A 7,421-nucleotide genomic window follows, 5' to 3' on the forward strand; every position below is an offset into this window, starting at 1 on the left:
TCACTACAAGTGCAAATTGTACTTGGAATTGCACAGAAAGAGCATTTTGAAGTGCATTCGCTGTGGATCCGAGGGGCACATGCAAGGAACCACAAAAAAAAACCTCTCTTGCACATGATTGTATGATAAAATCAGCAGAGCTTCCCCTCATTTCAGCTCTTCCCCTCAGATTTACAGCGACTGCACTTCCAACAAGTGCACTTGCAGTGAAATTTCTAAAGTGCACTTTTCACTAGTACTTTGCACTTGATTTTCAAAACGATTTAGCCTTTTGGAAAAAACACACATAGTCTTTTTGACCTGTACCTGCCTACTCCCAAACCAAATGTCGTTTTGGAATCAAAACACATAGTCAATAATGTAAGGTAAAGAAATAATCCATTTATTAAAAAAAAAGGAGGAAGGCAACACTGGAGACACTTTTGGAATTCGTGAAGCCTTTCGTCCCCCAGGACACACATCAAGTTTTAGGACAAGAAAATTGGTATCTTGCGACTAGGGAGCACAGGGAGCACAGTTAGACCAGACAGAAGCCAGGCAATCACTTTCGACTCTTCCGTGGAGCCTTCCCTGCACGCTTCTCTGCAGCCTTCCCTCCACGCTTCTCTACAGCCTTTCTTGGAGGCTGTGCCTCTGGTGGTGTACTTGGGGCAGGAGGAGGAGGAGGAGTGGCTTCATCTGCTAGATATGTTTTAGCAGTAAGCTCCCCTCTCAAGCCCTTCTGATAGGCCTCAAAAAATCAGACCCTCACAGAGGAGGCGTTGCCCCTTTTCGCGTTCCAGCAATCTGCTGGCCATATATGTCCCATACGCCTCTTCTGCATTGGGTGGTGTGCTGATGATTTTGCTGGCTTCACGAATGAGGGCTAGTGATTCCTCCTCAGTTTGGGTCATTTTTCTGGGCCTTTTGGTGATAATGCGGAGGGGAGGCACCTGACACTCCCTGCGGCTTTTACTGGGCCCAGCCACGGCCTCCTCCTCTCTCCCACTGGGCAAGGCCTCCTCCTCTCTCCCACTGGGCAAGGCCTCCTCCTGGCTGAGCTCATCCTGGGTAAAAAAAGGGACATAGTTGTAATTTTGGGTTACGCAATTACACACAATTTTCAGCTCATGACTTGTAAATATAATTTGAAACAAATAGTAAAGGCTATCTATTTGACCCCACCATTATTCCAGCTGCTCACCAATATCTGTGAAGTATATTTTTGGCCACTACTGTCTAGTGATATGTCTACATATTAATATTTGTGATGGTCATTTTTTATGAAGCACTTAAAAATTTGAGACATTTACATCATTAATATTTACACAATCACAAAGTCAACAAAAAAGGATACCTGGCTGAAGCTGGGCGCATCCACTTCATCAAGGATGAAAGGGCCCAGTTCTTCCTGGGACTCCTCAGCTGGGGTGGAGGTGGAGGGAAGGCTGGAGGGAAGGGCGGGGGGAAGGGTAGAAAGTGATTGCCTTGCTTCTGTCTGGTCATCTAGAAATCACAGTTTTTGGTAGTACCACAGCTTGGGTACATAAACCTGGTCGGCTGCTGCTCCTGATCTGAGCGACTCCTGGATCTTATTGTGTTCCCGCTTGTACATGTTTGTACAAGTTTGTGGGCAAGACGGGCGTGGCTGATCTGTTTTAAACTGCTTAAATGTGAGTACCACTCTGTCATCAGCTTACAATAAAGAGTGTTTATGGTTTTACGCTATGGGAATCTCCTCTTTCTTCTTTTATGCCTAAAAACGCCACCTTGACCCAGAAACTGCCTGTGGACTGCCGCACAGTGGCATACACTGTGACTGCATGTTACCCCCGCAGGGGTTAAAGAAGCTGGTGAGTGTCTGCATGATCACAAGACAAGACACGAGCACCTGGTCACTAATACTAACACAGGCAGTGGATGCATGTATGGATATACCTGCCTAGGTCTACAAAAACATCAAGAATTTTACTAAGAACGTTCAATATCACTTATGTTGCACTGAGCACCAGTCACTATTTAATTTATTTGACTTAGTATATTATTTATGTTTGAAAAAAAATTTTTATTTGCACTAAGATTAAGACACGTATTATATGTGGTTTTGAAATTTCATATATAAGCACAGTCACTTTGAACATCACTAACCGGACACTCTCCCTATTCCTGTCCTCGTTCCCCTTTCCCCTCCCCCCCCCCTCCCACCCTGACTCATAGTGGATCACCTTTCATATGGCCATTTGGTTTACATGGGATTTACATGGTATCCAATAGTCTTAATATCCAGGACAGCACCACACCCACTTATTAACCTTTTATTTAACATTTCGTTTTTTCCACTTTGGTGGGAATCAAGTCTGTGGAGGCAGCAGTCCAGTACTTTATGTGATTTTAATCCTTTCTATTTCAATCTTTTGTTCCGTTGCGCGGATACAACACCCATATTTTGTTGCTATAACTTTTGTGCAAACCAATCAATATACGCTTATTGCGATTTTTATTACCAAAAATATGTAGAAGAATACGTAAAATTTGTTTTTTTTTTAAAAATTGGGATATTTATTATAGCAAAAAGTAAAAAATTGTCGCTCTTCTTTTGTTTATAGCGCAAACAATAAAAACCACAGAGGTGATCAAATACCACCAAAAGAAAGCTCTATTTGTGGGGAAAAAAGGACGTCAATTTTTTTTGGGTACAACGTCGCACGACCGCACAATTGTCGTTTAAAGTGCGACAGCACTGAAAACTAAAAATTGGCCTGGGAAGGAAGGGGGTGAAAATGCCCTGTATTGAACCGGTTAAACATAACTTGGATATCAGATTACACAAAAACATTCTTGAACAACAGCAGTCGATCATTATTAATATGTGTTTTTTTTCTTTTAATTCTAAAAAACATAAGGCCCACTTATAAGATTACTCACCCCCTCTGATGGCCCATTGATCAATTTGAATGTGGGGGGAGGGGTTCTAATTTGGTTAAAAAAACACACCTGACAGTTGCAAACATTTGAGGGGGTGGGGGAGGGGTTCTAATTTGGATAAAAAACACACCTGACAGTTGCAAACATTTGAGGGGGTGGGGGAGGGGTTCTAATTTGGAGCTGACAATATACATTGTTCAAGGGACTTGAGGCTAGAGATATAAATGGACCCAGGATTGCACGGTGGGGAGGTTATTGAAGGTAAATATGCATGTAGGGCAAAAAATGATTAATGTAAAACAAACAGGCATGCATGAAGCTAAAGGGGACATTCACAGCATATTCCAAGCATGGTAATTAGGTAATGAGGACATTTAGACAATACATTAGCAAACATTTAATACATATCATGTAATGTTAAAGGATAAAACTTACCTTCATATAGTCCTTCTGCAGGACCTGAATGATGGCAGAACAGGTCTCTGGGATTATGATCCCCAGAGCCTGGGGGGAGATGTCTGTCGAGAAATTCAAGTCCTGAAGACTTCTCCCAGTCGCCAAGTAACGTAAAGTGGCAACTAGCCTCTGCTCCGCAGTGATGGCTTGCCTCATGCAGGTATCCTGCCTGCTGATATAGGGGGTCAGCATAGCCAGCAGACATTCAAAAATTGGGTCCGTCATCCTGAGATAATTCCTGAAATCCTCAGGATTATTCTCACGGATCTCACGGAGCAAAGGCATGTGCGATAATTGGTCACGCTGGCGCAACCAATTCTTCATCCATGAACTCCTCCTCGCCCTGTTCATGGACTGGACTTGGGTCAAAGTATTAACCCCAACACCAAGTCCCCACGCAGCACAAACTCGAGAACGATTACGTCCATGCGACATGGCTTCAAAACGGTCGGCTGGTCAAACAAACAAACTTATAACAAACGCACTGAAGAACAGCAAGGCCTATGAAGAGCGACCTGAAAATCAGGAACGAGTGGACCAGAACGGCCTGCTAGGCAGGTTACGAACTGACCAACATGCACTGAAAAGCAGATACAAACCTCACAAGGACAAACTGAACCTCAGAAAACGATTGAAATAAGCTGAAGTGTGAAAAGCGCGAATTGTCTCTAACCAAAGGGTGCCGTAGTGGGGCTTGAACTTCCTTTTTCTAGTCCCGTCGTACGTGCTGTACATCACCGCGTTCAAAACCAGCGGACTTTTGGAGTGATCGTGTGTGTCCAAGTCCGTCCGTTTTTAAGTCTGGCGCACCTAGCGGACAAAGTCCGTTGCAAAGTCCGCGGGGCAAAGTCTGCCGTAAAGTCCGCTCGTGTGTACGCGGCATTACAGAAAACGTTTGACCTCTGTCATTGCCAACAAAGGATATATAACAAAGTATTGATACGAACTTTTAATATTGACCAAATACTTATTTTCCACCATAATTTGCAAATAAATTCTTTCAAAAATCAGACAATGTGATTGTCTGGATTTGTTTCCACATTTTGTCTCTCATAGTTGAGGTATACCTATGATGACAATTACAGGCCTCTCTCATCTTTTTAAGTGGGAGAACTTGCACAATTGGTGGCTGACTAAATACTTTTTTGCCCCACTGTATATATGACTGACTGGCCATAGGGCAAACGGGGCATTTGCCTGGTGGGCCGCCTACTCCGTGGCCTGTGTTGATGATCAGGCCGCACAGCGGGAGGTAAGCGGTGCCCGCGGCCTGGACAGGGTTAACACAGATCGCGGATGCCGCTTACCTACCGCTATGCGGCCATACCTGTGTCATCTCCGGTGTTGTTCTCGCAACTACAAATGATGTTAGCGGCTGATTGGCTGAGCTGTGTGTCTCTCTCACACACAGCTCAGCCTCAGAGCCGACACTGACACTTCCTCTCTTTCATCGGACACTTCTCCTCCTCCTCCCGCCTCTCTACTCCTGTCTGCCGCGCCCACACCCCCTGTGTCTGCCCCTCCCACTCCCCAGTGTTTGCCCCGCCCACACCCCCTGTGTTTGCCCCACCCACACCCCCTGTGTCTGCCCCGCCCATACATCCCCGGGCACATGTGAAGGAAGATTGATCACAAGATAAAAGCTGCAGGTAGCCTGCTCCTGAGCCTCCACCCTGGGGTGAGTAAACCCCCCCTCTCTCCTGCCTCCCAGTGTATTTATAAAACAAATTTAAGGGGGGCTCTGTGGACTCTGATGCAAGGGGGGCTTTGGTGAGCAGAGACCCCTTACATCAGAATCCCCCTTTACACCCCAGTCCACAGCACTCCCCCTTAAATCAGGGTTCTCAGAACACCACTTTATATCCGGCTCCCCTTAAATAAGGGCTTCCTTTACATTAGAGTCCACAGAGCTCCCCCTTAGAGTAAGTGGAAATTCTGCAGACTCTAAGGGGGGTCTGTGCGGACTCCGATGTAATGGAGGTCTGTGCGGACTCCGATGTAATGGGGGTCTGCGCGGACTCCGATGTAATGGGGGTCTGCGCGGACTCCGATGTAATGGGGGTCTGCGCGGACTCCGATGTAATGGGGGTCTGCGCGGACTCCGATGTAAGGGGGGTCTGCGCGGACTCCGATGTAAGGGGGGTCTGCGCGGACTCCGATGTAAGGGGGGTCTGCGCGGACTCCGATGTAAGGGGGGTCTGCGCGGACTCCGATGTAAGGGGGGTCTGCGCGGACTCCGATGTAAGGGGGGGTCTGCGCGGACTCCGATGTAAGGGGGGGTCTGCGCGGACTCCGATGCAAGGGGGGTCTGCGCGGACTCCGATGCAAGGGGGGTCTGCGCGGACTCCGATGTAAGGGGGGTCTGCGCGGACTCCGATGTAAGGGGGGTCTGCGCGGACTCCGATGTAAGGGGGGTCTGCGCGGACTCTGATGTAAGGGGGGTCTGCGCGGACTCTGATGTAGGGGGGTCTGCGCGGACTCTGATGTAGGGGGGGTCTGCGCGGACTCTGATGTAGGGGGGGTCTGCGCGGACTCCGATGTAGGGGGGTCTGCGCGGACTCCGATGTAAGGGGGGTTTGCGCAGACTCCGATGTAAGGGGGGTCTGCGCGGACTCCGATGTAAGGGGGGTCTGCGCGGACTCCGATGTAAGGGGGGTCTGCGCGGACTCCGATGTAAGGGGGGTCTGCGCGGACTCCGATGTAAGGGGGGGTCTGCGCGGACTCCGATGTAAGGGGGGGTCTGCGCGGACTCCGATGCAAGGGGGGTCTGCGCGGACTCCGATGCAAGGGGGGTCTGCGCGGACTCCGATGCAAGGGGGGTCTGCGCGGACTCTGATGTAAGTTGGGTCTGCGCGGACTCTGATGTAAGGGGGGTCTGCGTGGACTCTGATGTAGGGGGGTCTGCGCGGACTCTGATGTAGGGGGGGTCTGCGCGGACTCTGATGTAGGGGGGGTCTGCGCGGACTCTGATGTAAGGGGGGTCTGCGCGGACTCTGATGTAAGGGGGGTCTGCGCGGACTCTGATGTAAGGGGGGTCTGCGTGGACTCTGATGTGGGGGGGTCTGCGCGGACTCTGATGTAGGGGGGGTCTGCGCGGACTCTGATGTAAGGGGGGTCTGCGCGGACTCCGATGTAAGGGGGGTCTGCGCGGACTCCGATGTAAGGGGGGTCTGCGCGGACTCCGATGTAAGGGGGGTCTGCGCGGACTCCGATGTAAGGGGGGTCTGCGCGGACTCCGATGCAAGGGGGGTCTGCGCGGACTCCGATGTAAGGGGGGGTCTGCGCGGACTCCGATGTAAGTTGGGTCTGCGCGGACTCTGATGTAAGGGGGGTCTGCGTGGACTCTGATGTAGGGGGGTCTGCGCGGACTCTGATGTAGGGGGGGTCTGCGCGGACTCTGATGTAGGGGGGGTCTGCGCGGACTCTGATGTAGGGGGGGTCTGCGCGGACTCTGATGTAAGGGGGGTCTGCGCGGACTCTGATGTAAGGGGGGTCTGCGCGGACTCTGATGTAAGGGGGGTCTGCGTGGACTCTGATGTGGGGGGGTCTGCGCGGACTCTGATGTAGGGGGGGTCTGCGCGGACTCTGATGTAAGGGGGGTCTGCGCGGACTCCGATGTAAGGGGGGTCTGCGCGGACTCCGATGTAAGGGGGGTCTGCGCGGACTCCGATGTAAGGGGGGTCTGCGCGGACTCCGATGTAAGGGGGGTCTGCGCGGACTCCGATGTAAGGGGGGTCTGCGCGGACTCCGATGTAAGGGGGGGTCTGCGCGGACTCCGATGTAAGGGGGGGTCTGCGCGGACTCCGATGTAAGGGGGGGTCTGCGCGGACTCCGATGCAAGGGGGGTCTGCGCGGACTCCGATGCAAGGGGGGTCTGCGCGGACTCCGATGCAAGGGGGGTCTGCGCGGACTCTGATGTAAGTTGGGTCTGCGCGGACTCTGATGTAAGGGGGGTCTGCGCGGACTCTGATGTAGGGGGGTCTGCGCGGACTCTGATGTAGGGGGGGTCTGCGCGGACTCTGATGTAGGGGGGGTCTGCGCGGACTCTGATGTAAGGGGGG

This window comes from Aquarana catesbeiana, linkage group LG02 (genome assembly GCF_042186555.1).
Source record: "Aquarana catesbeiana isolate 2022-GZ linkage group LG02, ASM4218655v1, whole genome shotgun sequence".
NCBI classification, from domain to species: Eukaryota; Metazoa; Chordata; class Amphibia; order Anura; family Ranidae; genus Aquarana; species Aquarana catesbeiana.